The sequence below is a fragment of the Pelodiscus sinensis genome, chromosome 26 (assembly GCF_049634645.1).
Source record: "Pelodiscus sinensis isolate JC-2024 chromosome 26, ASM4963464v1, whole genome shotgun sequence".
In the NCBI taxonomy this organism is placed as follows: Eukaryota; Metazoa; Chordata; order Testudines; family Trionychidae; genus Pelodiscus; species Pelodiscus sinensis.
In genome coordinates, this window is record NC_134736.1 from 421,220 (window position 1) to 443,151 (window position 21,932).

Below are 21,932 nucleotides of genomic sequence, written 5' to 3' on the forward strand. Positions count from 1 at the left end.
GCTGCTAAAGCCACTGGCCCCAAATACCTTTGGCACGAGGCCAGGCAGGCAGCACCTGGTGTGACATGGAGATATTGTGATCATATGTTCTGAAACAAAGTTAGGGACACATTAGCCACACCCCGACCTCTGTTAGACATGCCCCTGACCCACACTAGCCACGCCTCTGGAGGTAACGCTCTCAGGGTCAAGATGGACACATGATGAGAAGTAAAAGGTGTCATGTGACCCCCCCCAAGAACTTTTCCCACCATCCTCCTACCAAGAGGGATGAGTTTGGCCCCCACTGAACCCCCTTCATGCAACTATCCTGCAATTGCATTAACCCAATTTGTGTCACAATAACTCGGGGTGGGGGGAGGGAGGGGGAAGTGTTCCCTCTAAGAGTTTCCTCCCATGAGCAGAATGAATTTTGTGTTGTACACCAGTACTGAGTTCATGTGGCACCCAAGTTATTAATAAATCTTATAAACCTCTGCTTTTTCCCTCTGCTGCCCTGTCTCCTCCCCTTGCCCCATCTGCTCCCCTAGTGCCTGCTGCCCCCCCCATCCCTCACCCTCCTCTGCTGTCCTGACTCCTGCCCTCACTGCCCTCAGCCCTTGTGGGATCTGCCCCCTCCCCTGCACCAGCCCTTCTCTCCCCTCTGTGCCCACTCCTCCAGTAGCCCCACTCTGATCATGTGAGCTACCCCTCCTCATCACCTCTCCTAACACCTCCCTCTACACACCTGCCCTGCCTCTCTCCTCTGTTTCTGGTCCCTCCCCTGCAGGTGTCTGCCCTTCTGCTTCACCCCTAGAATCCCCTGGCACCTGCACCTTCCCGTACCCCTGCACCCTCCTAGTGCCTCTTCCTTCCCTCATTCCCTTTGCTCCCCTCGCCCTCTTTTTCCCTGATGTCCATCTCTTTATCACCCTCATGCCCCTGTGTGCCCTCACACGACTTGCTCCATCCCCACCTTTCTTATGCCCACCCCTCCTTTCAACCCTTCTCCCAGCACCTCCCCCTCTCCCCTTTCCCCCAATGCCCCTCCCCTCCCCTCTCCTCTCATCTCCCAGCATCACCCTGTCCCCTCCACCCTCCCACTACCACTGCAACCTCCCCCTCCCTGGCATTTGTTTCTCCTCCACCATGTCTCTTGGTGCCTTCCTCTTTCTTCTCCGCCCTTGCCCCCCTCCCCTCAGGACAAGCCCCTTCCTCTCCCACCCCCCTTTCCCCTAGTTTTTCCCCTGCCCCTCCTCCACCTTCTGCCTTCCAGTTTGCAGGGCTGGAGTCTGTGGTCAGGCTCCAGAAGTCCCCACTGCCTCCGCCCCGGGGCAGGACAGCTTGCTGGGCCTGGAGCTGGGCTGCTCGCGGTGCTAATTTTACTGCAGTCCCTGCACCAGCTTTGGCTCACATTAGCAGGAGCATGGGGGGAAGCCCCCCCCCCAGACCCGGCTTGCGGAGCATGGCTGTGCGAGCGGGTACATGCATGGCTGCTCCCCCAGTGGGGGGAGAAGGGGCTGAGCAGAGAGCTCACCAGCACAGTCTGAACATACCCCGCTCTGCAGTGCTCCAGCTGGGCTCTGTGCAGTCTCTGCCAGGACTGCAGTGGCAGCTCCCTGGAGTGGCTCACCAGCTACGACCAGTGCCCCTCCCCCTCCAGCAGTGGCGGCGGCCACCTGTGGATGGAGGAGACAGTCCCGCAGCGGGAGGGAAAGGCCACGAGGAGGGGGAGGGGAGGTATGCCGGGCAGTGGTGCATGCTGAAGGGGAGTTATTGTGCTCCGGACACTGTACACCCCTGGCCCTGGCCCTGGCTGCCCGTGCAAAGCAGCAAGGGAGCCGCTTACATGCTGGGTGGAGACAGGGTGTTGCTGCTGCGCCGCACTAGCGCTGGGTGTCTATGAGGGTGTCCAGGGGGCTGGGGGGGATGGCGGTGCCATTTGTAGCTGGATCCCAACAGGTTTTCCGGGACATTTGCCACCTTTATCAGGACACCAGGACAGAACCCTTAAATCCAGGACTGTCCCAGAAAAAAAGAGACATATGGTCACCGTACATAGAGGTCACTTTGGCAAGAGACATAAGATCAACCCCCCCTTTGTTCCCCACTGGCCTCAGCAGAATCTGTTGCAAGGTTTGGGAAAATTTCACAAACTCATAGATGTTGTCTGATGTTTGTGGGCTGGGCCTAGAAACCAAAGGTTAAAACTCCTGTGTGAGGAGCTATTTGGGGCAACTCTAGTCTGAGCAGAAGCAGGAAATACCAGAAAGTACCTGGTTGAGCCAGAACTTTGGAGGCTTCAAGGCCAGCTCTGCAAACTTCTGAGGTTCAGTGAGGTCAGTCCTGGGGAGTCCTGCAAACCAGTCCTGGGTCTATCCAAGGTCAATGGGAGTTCTTGCACAGGAGAGTTCTCCAAATTGTGCCAGCATGACAAAGAGGTACAGGTGGAATCATAGAACACTAGAACTGGAATGGCTCTTGAGAGGTCACCAAGTTCAGTTCCCTGGCCTCATGGTAGAGATCAACTACTTCCACTGTGGACTGAGAACCACGGGGCTGAAACACCACAACCGACTCATGACCCAGTGCATCTCTGGAGAGAGAGGGTGTAAAACAGAAATATGTAAGGGTATGTCTACACTAGCCCCTAGTTCGAACTAGGGTGGTAATGTAGGCAACCAGAGTTGCAAATGAAGCCCGGGATTTGAATTTCCCGGGCTTCATTTGCATATTGCCGGGCGCCGCCATTTTTAAATGTCCGCTAGTGCTAGTGGCTACACGCGGCACGGACTAGGTAGTTCGGACTAGGCTTCCTATTCCGAACTACCATTACTCCTCATGAAACAAGGAGTAACAGTAGTTTGGACTAGGAAGGCTAGTCCGAACTACCTAGTCCGTGCCGCGTGTAGCCGCGCGGCACGGAGTCCGCACTAGCGGACATTTTAAAATGGCGGCGCCCAGCAATATGCAAATGAAGGCCGGGAAATTCAAATCCCGGGTTTCATTTGCAACTCCGGTTGCCTACATTACCACCCTAGTTCTAACTAGGGGCTAGTGTAGACATACCCTAAGGGAGCAGAAGCAGATGAAGCAGGCTTGGGAGAGGTGGACGAAATGAACAGGAAATGGAGGAGAGAATGGGGTAAAACAGAGCTTGAAAGGAAAAGATAAATGTGTGAGAGAAGAGTAAACCAGGGAGTGAAAGAAGAGCAGAGAAATAAGTAGAGATGGGAGGTGAGACCGCAGGAGTGAGAGGAGGTTGGTGCAGGAAGGATGCTGATGACAAATCATCTTCTCCATCAAAGATATGAGCCCCAGGGCTGGGGACCAATAGGTCAGTGTGCAAGGGGCTATGCTGTCTGTTCAAATTCACCCCTTTCCTCCCCAGCCTGGTGCTCCGAATGCTGCTTCTTGGTCTTTCCCTAAAGCCTGCACAGATGCAGAGATGCTGAGTTTGAATAGGGCAGGGGTCAAAGGAAGGTGAAATCTGAGGCTGTGTCTACACTGGCCACTTATTCCGGAAAATCAGCCACTTTTCCGGAATAACTTGCCAGCTGTCTACACTGGCCACTTGAATTTCCGGAAAAGCACTGTAAAATCTACTGTAAAATCATCAGTGCTTTTCCGGAAAAACTATGCTGCTCCCGTTCGGGCAAAAGTCCTTTTCCGGAAAACTGTTCCGGAAAAGGGCCAGTGTAGACAGCACAGTAGTGTTTTCCGCAAAAAAGCCCCGATCGCGAAAATGACGTTCAGGGCTTTTTTGCGGAAAAGCGCATCTACATTGGCACGGACGCTTTTCCGGAAAAAGTGCTTTTCCAGAAAAGCATCCTGCCAATGTAGACACGCTTTTTCCAGAAATACTTATAATGGAAAACTGTTCCGTTTTAAGCATTTCCGGAAAAGGGTGCCAGTGTAGACGTAGCCATAGTGTATGGGGCAGAGCTGAGAACAACAGAAAGAATAACATGGTCCTTTGGCCAAGTTCAAATGTTTCCAAATGCTTCTCTGATGGTAATGGTTTTGGCTGGTCAAGATCCTCCTGAGGCAAGAACGTCTTGTTTTTCCCAGTGTACAGATGGGAAGCTAAGGCTCAGAGAGGGAGAGAGACTGACCTAAAGCCATAGTGGCAGAACTGGGAGGAGCCCTGATGTCCAGTCCTCTCCTTTAATTACTGGTCAGATAAGTCTACCCCAGAGTATGCAGGGGAGCTGGCATCATCTGGGCAGCAGGGTCAGATTGAGACCACCTTTAGCTTCAGGGAAGTGCTGGATTCTTTGCTTTGTCCTAGAGTTCTTGTGTATAGTTGAGTAAATGACCATCTCAGAACTTGCCAGATAAATCCACTAGGCCCTGGGCACAAGCAGCACTCAGAGCTAAGACCATCAGTCGTGGGTGGACTAGCAGTGCCCAAGAGAGTGAGAGAAGGGAGTCAATTGACTGCAATGTCCAAGCCTCAGAACTCCACTCCAGTGAGGAGAAAGGGACTGTGAGGGCACATCTACACAGCAGGGCAAAAGTTGAATTAAGCTACCCAACTTGAGCTACGTCAATTGCACAGCTGAAGTTGAAATAGCTTAATTCAGCTTTTGGCACTGTCTACCCAGCAGAAGTTGAAGGAAGAGCACTCCCTTACTCCTTGTAAAGTGAGGGTACCAGGAGTTGGAGTAAGAAGTCCTCCAGCTCAATATTATTTCAAAATAATGGCTTGCTGGTTATTCTGAAATAATGCTGCCGTGTAGTTGTGCTCCGAGTGTGTGTAATGGAGGAAGGGGATTTGGAGTTAGGCCTGCTGGGTGCAGTTACCAGTTCTGTGACCTTGAGCAAGACGCATAACCTGACTGTTTGTGTCCCCATCAATACAATGGGGATAATGAAACCAAGCCACCTCTCCAGAGTTAATTATTCTTACTAAAGCATTTTATGATCCTCAGATGAAAGGCACAACAAAAATGCAAAGCTGCAGTAGGCATGTACGTGTGAGTACACAGGAAGCATGTCTTCACCTATGCCCAGTATTATATTATGTGCGTATTATACTTTGTGTGTGCAGAAATACATGTGTATGTTTGCTCATTACACTCTGCGGCTGCATCTAGACTGGCATGATTTTACACAAATACTTTTAACAGAAAAGTTTTTCCATTAAAAGTATTTGTGCAAGCGAGCGTCTATACTGGCATGTGCCTTTGTGCAAAAGCATCCGTGCCAGTGTAAACACTCTCTTGTGCAAGAAAGTTCCAATGGCCATTTTAGCCATCGGGCTTTCTTGTGCAAGAAATTAACATTGCTGTCTACACTGGCCCTCTTGCGCAAGAGGGCTTATCTCTGAGCGGGAGAGTCAAGTATTTGCGCAAGAACCACTGATTTTGTACATTACAAAGTCGGTGTTCTTGTGCAAATACTCGCGGCCAGTGTAGACAGGCGGCAAAATCATGCCAGTCTAGACACAGCCGGCATGTTTAATAACATGTGGGGTGTGTATATAGTTATATATCCTTTGCGTGTTTGGGGTGCTCTCCCTCTCAGGCTTGTTGTAAGAGGAGCTTCAGAGGTGCAGGGAACCTGGAGGAGAATATCTACTATTGAACCAGGTACTTGTGCTGGAGTGGGAGTTCAGGAATGCAATAGCAGGCAGCCAGCTGCAGAGCCAACTACCTATCTGTGTGTATTAACCTGAAATCCCCTGCAGCCTGTGCAGGACCTGCTCACGCCTGTGCAGTCAACCAAAAATGACATAAAAAATCTCACTCCTGGGGGATGAAATGGTGTCTTTCTCCCTCCATCCCCAAAATCTGTCTGTCTCTCCCCCACCCCCAAATGTGCCCATGGCCTGTAGCATCCACCAAAACTAGCAGGATACACGGCTGGGTGCATGCCTGCCTGTCTCTGGCCCACGCCAGCCCCTAACTCTTCTTTATTTCAGAGGGGAGATCTGGCTGGCTTTGTGTCACTGAGGCGCTGTGATTTCAGAGCCAGCCCTGCCTGCTCAGTTTTTCCAAACCCTCACTTGGAAGGAAGGAGCCGTATCAGGATAAGAGTCCTCCCAACCCACTCCTTTCACTGCCACCTTCTCTGCTCCCCAGCCAGGCTGAGCCTTAGGTGGCAGTGGGAGGGCTGTCGCTGCTGATTGCTGCATTTATCACACTGGTGGCCTTGCTAAATGGTTTAACCCTTTGGTCCCTGCCATCTTCTTTTCAGTGCGTGGCTGGGCTGACAGCAGACAAGGACATTAGTTTTGCTGATGGCTGCCCCAACAGCCTCCTCCCTTGCTGCCTAGGCCCCAGGCCTTACTCCTCTGGCTGGGCTTTTATTCTCACTCCCAACAGGGGCATTGCTGTCTGCTTAGGATGGGAGCTGGAGTAGCTGTGTTTGTTCAGGGCTATTAGAGAGACAAACTATGAGGTAATATCTGATAGTGAACCCACTTCTGCTGGTGCAAGAGACGAGCTTTTGAGCTGACCAGATTCTCCTCTTCAGGTCCAGGCAGCCCTAGAATTGTTGCAGCCCTAGTCCTCCGCAGGAAAGTGGTGCAGTAGCTGCATTGTGACCTTTGTATGTTTATTACCGAGGGGAGGGGAGACCTGCTTAGCTGAATGGGGCGCTCTTCTCCGCCACCCCAAACCAGGCCCAGACCTTGTCTTTAGAACTGAAGTATACAGGAAACTCTCGAGAACCCAGGCTGGGGGGTGAGAGCAGGAGGCTGGGAGTCAGGACTCCTGAGATCCATGCCCCGCTTTGGATGGCGAACACTGAGCAAGAGCCTGGAATTCCCAAGTTCCATTCCTAACTCTTACATTAAGTCACTGGGTGGTTGATGCCAAGACACTGCTCTGTGCCTCAGTTTCCTTTCAGTGTAGTGGGGAAATGATCCTGCACTGATGTGGCTGTGGTGGTTAATGAGTTAGTGTTTGTGAAGTAGGCTGAGGTCTTGCCATGAAAGGAGCTATAAAAGCCAAGAGGAGGAGGCCCTTACCATGGCCCTCTCTGGATCCATCCAGTCAATGAGCATGTTGCCTAGGCAGCTGCAGAGATGGGATAAGTAATGCTGCTGCTTCGCTGCTCAAACTCTAATGAGCTTGTGTGTGAGAACCCATTCTTCCCCAGCTGGGCTGGAGACTTCTGCTCTGGGGCACAGACCTTCTACCTTCATTTGGAGCCCATGTTGTTGCTTTTGTTAGTCTTTAAGGTGCTACTGCTAGACTGTTGGGTTTTTGTTTTTGTTTTTAAAGTTTTTCCAGTTACAGACTAACTGGGCTTCCCCTCTGATGTTTTTGTTTTGTTTGGGTTTTTTGATACAGCAGCTTTTGGTACCATGAAACCAAACAGAAATGCAACTGAGACCTCAAAGAGCTGGCTAGAAGGGCTGAGAAGCAAAGGAAGCTGGCAGGATCTGAGGAGACCATCAGGAGAAGCTGGCAGGCAAAACAGTGTAATGGCTATAATGACATCATCTGTCCTTCCCAGCATGGGTGCAGCCTTCACTCAGTCTCCTTTTCTGGCCTTCTGGGTAGCAGTTTTCGGTGAAAATAGGACATGAATGAGTCCAACCCCACATGCACCAGAGTGTGGCCCAGATGCCAGAGCCATGTGTGCCGCATATATGGGAGCAGGAGGATCCAGCACTTGAACATACAAAGATGCTCTGGGCTGGATCCTTGCAGCTGATGTCCTCACTGCAGAGCAAAGGACCCTGCATTTCCTGTTTGACCCTCGGATAGTCTGTGGAGCTGACTTCAACAGGGACTGGTGGACCAGTGCCCTGCACTGTGTCCTCGTGTGCAGTGCAAATGAGTGCAGAGCAGTGCCAAGTCACAATGGGCATACTTCACAACCCTTCCCTTCAGGGGCTGCAGCAAAAGCAGGTTCTTACTCACACCTGCTCTCTGTTCTCCAGTGGCTCTGCTGTGTAGCGCTGGGATGAGACATGCCGAGGAAACACTTCACTGAGACATGGCTCCAGCTAACTGTAAGTCATGTAATTAACTCTAGTATGGTTAATTGGTCCTCATTCATGAATGTGATGAGGTGCTTTGCCCACATGGGTCTCCTTAGGTATATCTGCACTGCAATTCAAAACCCATGACTGGCCGATCCCAGCTGAATCAGGCTAAGGGACTGTTTAATTGCAGTGTAGAATATAAGATCCTCCCATCTGTCAGAGTCTTACAGTCCCAAGGCTCCAGCCCGAACCTGAATGTCTACACTGCAATTTCACAGCCCCTTAGCCTAAGTCAGCTGGCACAGGCCAGTTATGGGTTTTGAATTGCTGTGTAGACATATCCCCTGTCACAGCATCAGGCTGGGGCTGGTGTGGAAGGGGAAAGGGGCTTGGCAGAGATGAATAGACGTGGCATCTGGCGTTGGTTTTACAATCTTCAGCTCACAACTGCATGGGATCCAGATCTCATTTATCCCAAACTCCACCTTCCCCTTGGGATCAGGATGGAGCACATTACATGGTTCTGGTCCCCACCAGTGCCATCCCAGGTGTATGAAGTCCCCTGTCCTGCCCAGGGCTTCTCAAGGGGCTTAGTATAAATTCTTCAGCTTGATTACTGTATAGTCACTAGTGAATCACAAACCACCTGCCTGATTTCCTTAACAAAATTCCAAGCTATAAACTGGCCCAGAACAAACCCAGATCCAAACAACTCTGCAATTGGGGAAGTTCCAAATCTGCACCTGAATTTTGTACATTTGACCTTTCTCTAGCTCTTATCAAATACAGAGAACAGAGTCCAAAGAGCTGAGGGTTCAATACCACCATTTTCCTGGCATGGAAGCCAACCCTCTGTTCTCAATGACCTGTGTAGCACACTCGTGTCTCTGGACTAACCTATTAAACACAGGTATGGGCGAGAACATTAGTTGCAACAATACATTACTTTTTAAAACTAGTCTCAGGTACATCTAGCCAGTAGGAAGATGTAGTCTCTCAGGGTACATCTAGACTGAGGGGGTTTTTTTTAGGATACCGCTGTATCCAGGGAACATGTTTGTTCTTCCACTTTTTTTTGCGGAAGAGCAGACATGCTTTTTCAGAAGCCCTGTCTTCCTCATTCTACGAGGAAGAAGGGATCTTTCAAAAGAGGTTTTTTTTCCCAAAATTGACCCAGTGTAGACAGGCCAAATTTTGGAAAAGCCTCTTCCGGAAAAAAAAAAAAAAAAGCAGAAAAAGGTGTAGTCTAGACATATCCTCAGTGAGTGCAGGTTAGTTCATACTAACAAAATTAACTGTTTTGTTGCTGAATTAAACTCTTTGCCGATAAATCTGAAACAGAATCCTTCCTGTCTCCATTGCAGATTAGCTCACAAAGTTTCTTGAAGGCATTTGCTTACTACCTGTCAGTCAACAGAAGATGGTAGGAACTAGGAAGCAACAGCCAAGCCAGGCATAGCCAATCACTCCCTGTTCCAATAAGGGCCATTTCTTATGGGGTGGATAGAGAGGTACTGGGGTGAAGTTCTCTTCCTTTCCAGCTTTCTGCAGTGAATTGAGTCAGTTTGTATCACAGCTTCTCTAAACGGTGAGAACATCATCTAAACACCCCCCCCCCATTCCTAGTAGAGAGGGAGAGTTGCTGTTTGGAGCACTGGAGCAGGAACATTCCAGCATTAACTTGTGCAGTAGAGCACTTGCCAGTTGCCTCCACATGCTTTATGCTGCTCCCCATCCCAGCACATATGCTATAATGGGGACCTTTTTCTGCAAGGGAAATAACAGGGGAGCCAAACAGCAGTTGGTTCAGAAACCTCTGGTGAAATGTAATTTCAGGCTCTGGAAATGAGAGTGGACAGGGAGTGGGATACAGAGCCTCTAGATTGCTGGTTTCAGTCCACCCCCAGGCAGCATTGAGTGGCAGTTGTTACCTGCTGGTTGCTGACCGTTGGCCTGTCGGGGATGGGCGTGGTAGGTCTCTGCTAGGTTTCTAGGACATGGGTGTATCTGATTTAACTGTCCTGTTTCTGCCAGCTGACTGGGCCTGAAATGTCCCAAGTCCCTGGAAAGGGACATTGAGGACAGTAGGGCAACACATTGTTGGGACAGTGTGGAGAAGCCTGCCCTACCATCGTGTGGGTTGGCAGCTAAGGAGAGGGCTTTGACCTGCAGAGCTGTCAGGACAACAACTTTTGCTGATGCTGAATTAACTGCAAAAAATTACAAGAGGAAAAAACCCGAATGGCCAGAAGTCAGGAAAGCCCGTGTGCGGCAGAAGCAGGTAGCAGCCAGTCTCAAACACATTGACATGCTGATGTACCAGGCAGCTCCTGGAATCAGCTGCTGGGATTTTGTTGTTTTTGGCATAGTGGGGCTGTGAGGAGCTCCAGGGACTCTGCTTCCCCCATCGCCTCTCCTCCCTGTCTCCCCTGGTGTGGGCGTAATGACAGAGGAGGGGAAGGGGAGTTGGGGAGTCAGAGTCAAGTGTAGGGAGGGCGGCTTGCCCAGCAGATGTTAATTAAAGACAGAGACTCAGCACTGAGCTGGCAGTGCTTGGTCTTCCTGCTGACCTTTCCCAGCCTCACTCTATCGCTTTCATGCACAAAGCCTGGGAGAGACGTGAGAGGCTGTGATGTAGGGAACCCAGGAAGCCAAAGAGAAAGAAAAAGAGGACAAGGGGAAGCTGGCTGGGTGAACAGGGAGCTTGGTATGCCCTGGACTGGACACATCTGGAGAAAGGCGCCGCCAGCATCCAAACCCCTGCCACAGAGCATGTTGGGTACCACAATGTGAGACTGCAGCAGCCAGTTGCTTTGTTAACCATGTGCCCCACGGTCAGCTGCACTCATGAGTGAGGCTGTTTTAGCCACGGATATTTATAGTAAAACTCATGGACAGGTCACGGGCAGTAAACAAAAATTCACCAGCCTGTGACCTGTCAATGACTTATGCTGTATACTCCTCACTAAAACTTGGGGCCATGAGTGTGCTGGGAGGGGCAATCTGGGACTGCTGGGAGGCTGGTGCTGGGGGCAGTAGGCAGTGGTGTGTGGCATGGGACTCCCAGTGGTGCAGGAAGATTGGAGGTAGCTGGCAAGCTCCCTACCCAGCTCCATGTAGCTCCCTGGAAATGGCTGGCATATCCATGCATGACCGAGGAAGAGGGAAGGCCAGGGCTCCCAGCCACTAGCTCCAGTTCTGAAGTGCCCATTGGCCAGGAACTGCAGCCAATAGGAGCTACAGGAGCAGTGTGGGGAGGAGACCCCTAGCCTTCCCTGCCCCTAAGGACTGCAGGCAATGCCACCCACTTCTGGGGAGCCCCACCCTAGGGTAAGTGATGCCTGTACCCCAACCTCCTGCTACAGCCCTGAGCCCCCTCTCACATCCAAACTGTCCAGCAGCTGCCAGTGAACCTAGCCCAGGGCCTGTCTGATCTGCTTGGGCAGCCCTGGAAACAGCCATGCTGGTTGCTGTACAAGTCACAGAAATTCGCTGAATCCATGATTTCTGTGACAGACACAGCCTTGATCATGGGACGTTAAATATATTCATGACTCTGTTGGTATGGGGAGAGCAGGAAGGGTGAAGCCATGACAATCCTGAGTCCCATGTAGACTGGGGTACAGACCAGAGTCACAAGTGCTATGGCAGTTTAGATGCAGAAGGTGCCCCTTCGGCTGTAGACACTCAAACCACTAACCAGCCAGAGCAGAGCGTTGCATTAACCCACCAGCTGCTACTCACCGGTGGCTATGATGTGAGAACAGAGCTAGGGCTTTAGGCTGAGTGGGAGTGCCTGCACCACAAGTGCAAGACCTTAGGGTAGGTGCTCAGACATACTTCAGAGAAACATCCAAAACATGTTGTGCTGATCTGAGGTGTGGCCCGTTCATAGCAGGGACCTTTGTGAGGCGCCCACATCTTCTAGGAATTTCACAGACAAATGCTGATCATAATTGAGACTTGCCTGGTGTTCTGAGACGATCAGTAGAACCAATATGATCTGTGGGTGCGAGCAAAGGGTAGGGGGGGTGAAGAGACCTAGACCCTGCCGCACATTTGTTATGGGAGCTTGGTCTTCACCTGTCTGTGCTTTGGTTCCCTGCCTGTGAGAAGGGGGGTCCCTATGTGGCTGCGTGACGCAAGCTAGGATCTTCCTCTAAGGAAGGGCCAGTGTTGCTGTTATACAGGGGTGAATAGAAATATGTCTGGCACGGTGCCCAGATTGGTCCTTCTCTACTCCACCCTGTTTGCTGGTCTCAGGGGCAAAGCCACACAGTGCCTTGGGGAAAATACCTTCAGAAGATAATTCTGATCTCCTCTCTTTGGGGTTTGGGACCAGTGAACATCTCCTTTCCTTTGGGTGGGAGGCTCTTGGCTGCAGTACCTGAAATTTGCTTTGATAAATTCTGCATTTGGATCTCATGCACATTGTGTTTATGCATGTGGCCCCAGCTTGCTCTGTACCCAAAATGCAAACAATCAAAGGAACAACTTGGCCTCAATAAACATGATTTGTCAAATGAATTACATCATTTCCTGCTCCTGTCTGGGGAACACAGGCTGTGGTTTGCTCACTTGTTAGAGTACAGTATGGATGTTAACAATGCCACCTCCCTGTCCACACACATCCACGTGGATTCTCTTTCTCTTAGTTTATTCTTTTATAGTCCAGATTTAAAAAAGCATCGCTCTAGGAAGAGGGTGGAGTCTAGTGGTGAGATTGGAGACTGGGGAGCCAGGACTCCTGTGTTCTTTTTCCAGCTCTGTATGTATTAACTCACTTTTCCCCGTGCCACCATTGCCCAGTCTGTAAAGTAAATTTAATATTGACTGTTACTCCACGAGAGACTTAATTACTAACATCCAGAAGTGCCCTGAGCTCTTTCATATGGCAGTGCTAAAGAAGAGGGAAAGCATCATTACTGGCAGATGCAGCTGTTCTAGCCTCAGATCCCAAGCTGGGTGCAAAGTCAGGGGTGCTGGAACAGTCTGTATAGTGGAGGTGCTGAGAGATGACCCAAGCTATAAACCCTGTATATAACAGAAACCACTTCAAGCCAGAGGCTGTGGCAGCACCCCTAGTTCTAGCATCTATGTGCAAAACCTCCTGTGAAGACAATGTTGCCCCTGTTTTCACATTTTCCTAGCAGATTCACTAACTTGAGACATGTAAGACCCGAGATTATCTGTGTGGTTGATGCATGCTTTAGGCAGGGAAAATGTTTCCTCCTGGAGAGGCAATGACATTCCAACTACCTGCCTGTCACCTCCTCAGTCAAGCAGAGCTGTTGTGAAGAAGCAGTTTAGACACACTCCACAAGGGGGCAGTGGTGCACATGCACAAACCCTCCGCTGTGGTTCCTGTGACTCCAAGAGTCTCAGGTCTGGCTCAGAGTGGGAGTGGTGTTAGTCTATAACTGAAAAAACTTAAAACACAACAGTGTGTCTTGCAGCACCCTAGAGACTAACAAAACATGCAGCTTTCATGGGCACAGCCCACTTCTTCAGGTGAAACCTCCAAAAATCATGTCAGGTGACCAAAAAAAATGATCACAAGATTTCAGATCAGAAAAAGGAATGCCGAGAGTAATTTTATTTGGTTTGTGAGACTTTAGTGTGCACTTGGGCCACTAGTCATTGCTATTTCCTGCTGGGGATCTCGGAAGCTGCCCCTCTTGCCTGCTCTTAGCCTAGGAGAGGAGACGGGAGTGTTGCTGAAGAATCCTGCAGAGAAGGCAGCATGTGCAGCTCCCTCAACATGGTCCCTTGTGGCCTCCGCCTGGGACACGGGTTGAATGCTGACTTGGGGGAAGAGCATGCCCAGCTGTTACACCCACATGCCTGCCGGCAGTGCAGCAATGGGGAGAGTAGCCCCAAGAGAGCTGTCAGCATTGCTTCCTGCAATACAGTGCCCCCTACTACCTTGCTGTCATCTTGGGTCTATCTGACTGAAAGCAAAGGACAGTATCTACCTCAAGATACTGGCACTGCTCCTGCAGCTCCGGGTAGTGCTATGAGGGCTACCAAATATTTTTTGACCTAGGACCATTATTGGACCTAACCAATTGAGTTATAAGATCAAGAACTCATATTCCTGCTCATCTAGAAATATAATCTATGCTATCATGTGCCGAAAGTGTCCGTCTGCTATGTACATTGGCCAAAGTCTCAGACACTTCGCCAAAGAATCAATGCCCACAAAACAGACATTAAACAGGATCACAAAGAAAAAACAGTTTCTTGCCATTTCAACCAGAAAGGGCATTGTCTCAATGAGTTGATTACCTGCATCCTGCTTCAAAGACCTTTTAACACCAGACTTGAAAGAGAATCCTCTGAACTGTCATTCATGCTTAAATTTGACACTTTACGCCTCGGTCTAAACAAAGACATTAATTATCTTACCCATTACAAAGATAGCCTCCCCAATTATCACCTCTAATATCATTAGCTCACAGACATTTACCTTCCCCCCCCCCATCCCCCTTCTGTTCTGAAATGTGATTTGTCCTTTTCATATGTGTTCATTTTTTTGATTGTATCCTTTGGTATATATGGTTGTGACAATTTTCTTTCACTATTTGATGTGAGGAAGTGGGTCTGGCCCACGAAAGCTCATCACCTAATAAACCATCTTGTTAGTCTTTACAGTGCTGCATCGTCCTGTTTTCTGTTTAGCTTGTGAGATCTGAAAGATCATAGATCTTGATACCACAACTGGACGGCTAGACCTGGATCTTTTCTTGCCAGAGGCCACATTTGCTTTCTTGCTGCATCATTCACCCTTGCTGGCAATGGAGGGTTAATAACACAGGCTCTTTCTCTGGCTATGGCCACTGATGTGTATGCACATGGAGCAGGAGTGATAGGTGCATTTTCATTTCCAATTAGGGCTGCTTCTTCCCATCAGCTGAGATTGATTGGTTGTCCCTGGATCCCCTTTAGGTCTGCGATGCTTTAAGAGGCTGCCAAGTGGTCCCTGCCTCCAGTCATCTCCACTCTTCCCAACCCCTGAACAGTTACTGTGCTGCAGACAGGAAGGTGACACATCCTGGTTAGGATGCGGCTGGCATCAGCTGAAAGTGGGTGGACTGGTTTAATAGCCTAATGTGTGTATATTGTACAGCTTCCTTCTGCTTGCAGGAGGCAGAGCAGGGACATACAAAGAGCCTTCCTCAGCTGTATCTGTCAAGTCTTTACCAACAGTAGACTTCCACTTGGGATACATTTTCTGAGGTGCATGCCATGTGCTGCTTGGAAGTCTGTATTCCTGCCACCTAGCCAAAGCCGAATGTGCATTTGAAATAGATGATATTTCCATTTGAGCATATGCTTAACTGTATCTAAACTCCATATCCCCTCCATTCCTCTGCTTCTTTAGCTTCTGGCCTGACAGTCTCCTCTCCCAAGTTCAGACCTGCAGGGAGACTCCTTCTGTGCTGGTAAGGGTGTTTTGGGGGGGGGGAGGGGAGTGCTGCATGTCTCAGTTAGAGGTTTGAAAATCTTGCTTATACTTTTTAGATCTCTTCCTTGTTTAAACTGTCCTAGCTTAATAGCCATGCCAATTGACTTGTTCCTGAACTGATCATGTCAATGGGTAAGGATGCACTATTTAAATCTTGGGGTGATAGGCTCCCTAAAATACCTCAACTAGATCCTACATGCAGTGTAATTGTAGCTGTGTGGTCCACAGGTATTAAAGAGACACAAGAATCAATGCCCACAAAACAGACATTAGACAGGATCACAAAGAAAAAACAGTTGCTTGCCATTTCAACCAGAAAGGACACTGTCTCAATGACCTGCTCACCTGCATCCTACTTCAGAAGACATTCAAATCTGCACTTGAAAGGGAATCCTCTGAACTGGCATTCATGCTAAAATTCGACACTCTCTGCGGGGGGCTGAACAAAGACCCCAACTACCTTACCCATTTCAAAGATAGCTTCCCCAATTATCACCTCTAATACTATTAACTCACAGACATCTACCCTTCCCCACCTCTAATATCATTAACTCACAGATATTTACCTTCCTCCCCTCCCCCCCGCATTCCCCTTCTGTTCTGAAATATGATTTGTCCTTTTCATATGTGTTCATTTTTTTAAATTGTATCCTTTGGTATATATGGCTGTGACTATTTTCTTCCACTGTTTGATCTGAGGAAGTGGGTCTGGCCCTCAAAATCTCATCATCTAATAAACCATCTTGTTAGTCTTTAAAGTGCTACATAGTCCTGTATTTTGTTTCAGTGGATGAAATAGTATCTTTTCTTGGGCCAACTACTATGTGCCTTGAAAGCTTGTCTCTTACCAACAGAAGTTGATCCAATAAGAAATACTGTTTCACGCACCCTGTCACTCCCTTAGATCCTGTTAGATGAGTGGAAGAAGCGGGTCATGCCCAGGCGGGGACCTGGCAGTGAGGAGGGATATTTTATACTGCTTTCTGCAAGGGTCAGGAATTCAGGGGGATTTCAATGGAAGGGGGTGGCTGTGTGACCCCAGTTCTAGGTACAAGAGAGGGGAGGTGCTGCATAAAGAGTGAGGCTTGAGGCAGTCAGATTGGTGGTTGGGGCTTGTCCAGATGAGGAAAAGTGAAGACTCAATAACCAGTTCTGGCAGAAGTTTTGGGCCCAGGGGAAGGAGGAAGGAGTGAGTGGAATGCCTCGCTTCTTCATGGGAGTGAGGACTGGTAGACTGAGGTTCTAGAGAGAGATGCAAGTAGTGAGGGATTTGGGCTGAATATGAGGTTTAGTGGAGTTTCGGAGGTGAAGCCTGGACAAGTTCGGGGTGAGGGTGGAGCAGATGGCTTAGAGTTTGGGCTGAGAAGCCTCTTCTTGTCACTTAGCTGCACATCAGTTTGGGATTTGTTAATCTGAATTAAATGGTTTTGGAGTCTGGCCCTGGTGGTGCAGGGGTCCTCAGTGACTAGCAAACAGAAGCTGTGACAAGGAGTCTGGGGAGCACACAGGTACACTCCACTCCCACACGTGTACATTGGCAAACATGCACATGCAAAGTAGAGACTAGCCTTTAGCGATACGGGTGTTAGCTAAACATGGAGCACAACATGTATGTAAACACACTTCTTAGTGCCAGTCACACATGCTTCTTAAATTAAAAATTACTTAGATAAGTTAGATGTGTTTAAATTTCCATGGCCTGATGAAATGCATCCTAGAATATTTAAGGAACTGGCTAAGGACATATCTGAGCCATTAGCTATTATCTTTGAAAAGTCATGAAATATGGGAGAGATTCCAGAAGACTGAAAAAGGACAAATCTAGTGACCGGTTATAAAAAAGAAAATAAGGAAAACCTGGGGAATTACAGACCAGTCAGTTCAACCATCTAGAAGGTAATATGGTGCTAAGTAACTGCATGGATTTGTCAAGAGTACATTGTGTCAAGCCAACCTGATAGCTTTCTTTGACAGGATAACAAGCCTTGAAGATAAGGAGGAAGGAAGTGGTAGATGTGAAAGAGACTTTAATAAGGCATTTGATGCAGGTCTTTCTCATTAACAAATTAGAAGAAATACAACTTAGATGGAGCTCCTATAAGGTGGGTGCATAACTAGTTGGATAACTAATAGAGATGTAGCCGTGTTAGTCTGGTCTAGCTGAAACAAAAGACAGGACTTGTTAGTCTTTAAAGTGCTGCATAGGCCTGTCTTTTGTTTTAGTTGGATAACTGTTCTCAGAGAGTAATTATCAATGGTTCAGAGTCATGCTAGACAGGCATAACAAGTGGGGTTCCACAGTTTTGTTCAGTATCTTCATCAATGATTTAGATAATGGCCTAGAGATAAGCTTATGAAGTCTGTAAGGCTTCATCTTCACTGCAAGTTCTTCTGGCAGAAAATATGCTAATGAGGGACTCATTAGCATAAGTCATGATCTCATTAGCATGTTTTCTGCTGTTTCTTTTTGCGCAAGGGCTTTTTGTGCAAAAAGAAGCAGTGTGGACAATTTTTTTTGCACAAAAACCCCGTTTTGTGCAAGATCCTTGTGCCTGTCCCTCATTAGCAGTGAAGACAAAGCCTAAATGATACCAAGCTGGAAGGGGTTGCTATTGCTTTGGAGAATAGGATTACAATTCAGAATGAGCTGGACAAACCAGAGAAATGGTCTGAGGTATATAGGATGAAATTCAACAAGGACAAATGCAAAGTGCTCCACTTAGGAAGGAACAATCAGTTGCAACATACAAAATGGAAAATGACTGCCTAGGAAGGAGTACAACAGAGAGGAATCAAGGGGTTATAGTGGACGACAAGCTAAAAATGAGTCAACAGTATAAAAGTGTTGCAAAAAAGGCAAACATTCTGGAATGCATTAATAGGTGTGTTGTGAGCAAGACACAAGGGCTGTGTCTACACTGGCCACATAACCCGTAATAGCTATGGAAATGAGAGAAGTCAGAATAGGGAAATGCGCGGAGGATTTAAATATCCCCCGCGGGATTTAAACAAACATGGCCGCCGTTTTTTTCCAGCTTGGGGAAAAGCCGGAAAAGAGCGTCCAGACTGGCGCGATCCTCCGGAATAAAGCCCTATTGCAAGTAGGAATAAGAGATCCTCCGGAATAGGGCTTTATTCTGGAGGATCGCGCCAGTCTGGACGCTCTTTTCTGGCTTTTCCCCAAGCTGGAAAAAAGCGGCAGCCATGTTTATTTAAATCCCGCGGGGGATGTTTAAATCCCCCGCGCATTTCCCTATTCTGACTTCTCTCATTTCCATAGCTATTACGGGTTATGTGGCCAGTGTAGACACAGCCAAGAAGTAATTCCTCTACTCTGTGCTGATTAGGCCTCAACTGGAGTACTGTGTCCAATTCTGGGCAATGCATTTCAGGAAAGATGTGGACAAGTTGAAGAAGGTCCAGAAAACATGACTTATGCGGGAAAACTGAAAGAACTGGGTTTGTTAATCTGGAAAAAAAAAGACTGAGGGGGACACAATACCTTTCAAGTATATAAAGGGTTGTTACAAGGAGGAGGGAGAAAATAAATTCTCCTTAACCTCTGATGACAAGAAGCAATGGGCTTACTGCAGCCAGGGAGGTTTAGGTTGGACACTAGGAAAAAGTTCCTAACTGTCAGGGTGGTTAAACACTGGAATAAATTGCCCAGGGAGGTTGTGGAATCTCCATCATTGGAGATTTTTAAGAGCAGGTTAGACAGACACCCGTCAGGGTTATTTCAGGGTCTAGATCAGCGGTTTTCAAACTACAGGTCGTGACCCATTACTTGCGGAGCCTTTGGCCGTTATCTTTGAAAAGTCATGGAGATCGGGAGAGATCCCAGATGACTGGAAAAAGGCAAATGTAGTGCCCATCTTTAAAAAAGGGAAGAAGGACAATCCAGGAAGCTACAGACCAGTCAGCCTTACCTCAGTCCCTGGAAAAATCATGGAGGGGATCCTCAAGGAATCCATTCTGAAGCACTTGGAAGAGGGGGAAGTGATCAGGAATAGTCAGCATGGATTCACGAAGAGCAAGTCGTGTCTGTCCAATCTGATTAGCTTCTATGATGAGGTAACTGGCTCTGTGGACGTGGGAAAGTCAGTGGATGCGATATACCTTGACTTTAGCAAGGCTTTTGATATGGTCTCCCACAACATTCTTGCCAGCAAGTTAAGGGAATGTGGATTGGATAAATGGACTGTAAGATGGATAGAAAACTGGCTAAACTGTCGGGCCCAGCGGGTAGTGATCAACGGCTCGATGTCAGGATGGCGGTTGGTTTCTAGCGGAGTGCCCCAAGGATCAGTTCTTGGACTGGTTTTGTTCAATATCTTTATTAATGACCTGGACGAGGGGATGGATTGCGCCCTCAGCAAGTTTACAGATGACACTAAGCTAGGGGGAGAGGTAGATAAGCTGGAGGGCAGGGATAGGGTCCAGAGTGACATGGACAGATTAGAGGATTGGGCCAAAAGAAATCTGATGAGGTTCAACAAGGACAAGTGTAGAGTCCTGCACTTAAGACAGAAGAATCCCAAGCATGGTTACCGGCTGGGGACCGAATGGCTAAGTAGTAGTTCTGCAGAAAAGGACCTGGGGATTACAGTGGATGAAAAGCTGGATATGAGGCAACAGTGTGTCCTTGTAGCCAAGAGGGCTAATGGCATATTAGGGTGCATTAGGAAGAGCATTGCCAGCAGATCCAGATAAACGATTATTCCCCTTTATTTGGCTTTGGTGAGGACACATCTGGAGTATTGTGTCCAGTTCTGGGCCCCCCACTGTAGAAAGGATGTGGACACATTGGAGAGGGTCCAGCGGAGGGCAACCAAAATGATTAGGGGGCTGGAGCACATGACCTATGAGGAGAGACTGAGGGATTTAGGTTTCTTTAGTCTGCAGAAGCGAAGAGTGAGGGGGGATTTGATAGCAGCCTTCAACTTCCTTAAGGGAGGTTCCAAAGAGGACAGAGAAAGGCTGTTCACAGTAGTGATGGATGGCAGAACAAGGAGCAATGGTCTCAAGTTACAGTGGGAGAGGTCTAGTTTGGATATTAGGGAAAACTCTTTCCCTAGGCGGGTGGGGAAGCACTGGGCTGGGTTACCTAGGGAAGTAGTGGAGTCTCCATCCCTAGAGGTGTTTAAGTCTCAGCTTGACAAAGCCCTGGCTGGGATGATAGAGTTGGGGTTGGTTCTGCCTACGGCAGGGAGCTGGACTTGATGACTCCTGAGGTCTCTTCCAGCTCTATGATTCTATGAATGTCAAGCAATGGTCTCATCGCTGCAGGGTGATCAGGTGACCAGTGGGGGTGCTAAGGCACCTCATACTGCACTGCACCCCAGAAGTGGCCGACAGCAGGGCTGGCTCCTAGGTGGGGTGGAGAGGAGAGTGCACAGGGCTCCATATGCTGCCTCTGCCCTGAGCACTAGCTCCCCACTCCCTTTGGCTGGGAACCTGCTGGTGGCTGCATCTAGGGCACAGCATGGTCCGTGGTGTCAGGAAAGGCAAGAAGCTGCCTTTGCACCCCTGCTATACCGCTGACCAGGAGCCGCTCAAGGTAAACCCCTCCTGCCACAGCCCTGACACCCCCAAAGTCAGAGCCCCCTCCTACACCCAAAAGTTCTCATCCTCAGTCCCACCTTGGAGCCTACACTCTAGTCCAATTGTGTTGGGTTGTGGACATGAACAATTTTCTTCAGCTGGATCATGAGGAAAAAAAGTTTGAAAACCACTACTGGGTTGGGTCCTGCCATGAGTTCAGGGACTGGGCTTGATTCTACAGCTCTTGCTTAGCCACGTCCCGAGTAGCCACTTGCAAGGATGCGCAACCATAAGGAGTGGCTAGGCTCTGCCATTCCCTTGCAGGGTGCGAGCGCTCATAGATCACGCATGATTTAAAAATGAGCGGTAGGGATGAGAAAGGTTAACCAGCGGGGGAGGGAGGGGACGTGGAACAGCAGGGGGCTGCTGGGGGCTCACCAGGGACAGGGGCTGCTTCAGTGTCCAGAGCCCAGGAGACCTGCAGGCAGGGACTGCTTTGGTCAGGCTAGGGCAGCCCCTGCCTGTGGCTTGGTGCCTGATCCAGCCCAGCAAGGCTGATGTGCCCCCCTTTAATTGGTTAAGCACTTAAACATAAAGTTTAACCTGTTAACCAATGAAATGGGATTTTACATTGAGCAGCAAGTGTCAATCAGGATTGAGTGCCAGAAGCTGGGACTGGCTGAGAGGGGGCAGATCACACAACAATTGCCTGTTCTGTTTATTGCCTCTGAAACACCTGGCACTAACCACTGATGGAAGACACAGTATTGGGACAGATGGACCATGTGTCTGACCCAGGATATGTGTTCTGAGTTGTTCTCTGATCTTCCTGCATATTGAAGGGAGAAAGATCTGTGGAGACATAGGTGCTCACAACAGCAGGTTTGGACACACCTGCTGGTAAGTACTCAATAATCTCATTGGATCTAATGAGCCAGTAATTTGCCACTCTCCCCTCTCCTACACACAGGGGCTACGTCTAGACTGGCATGATTTTCC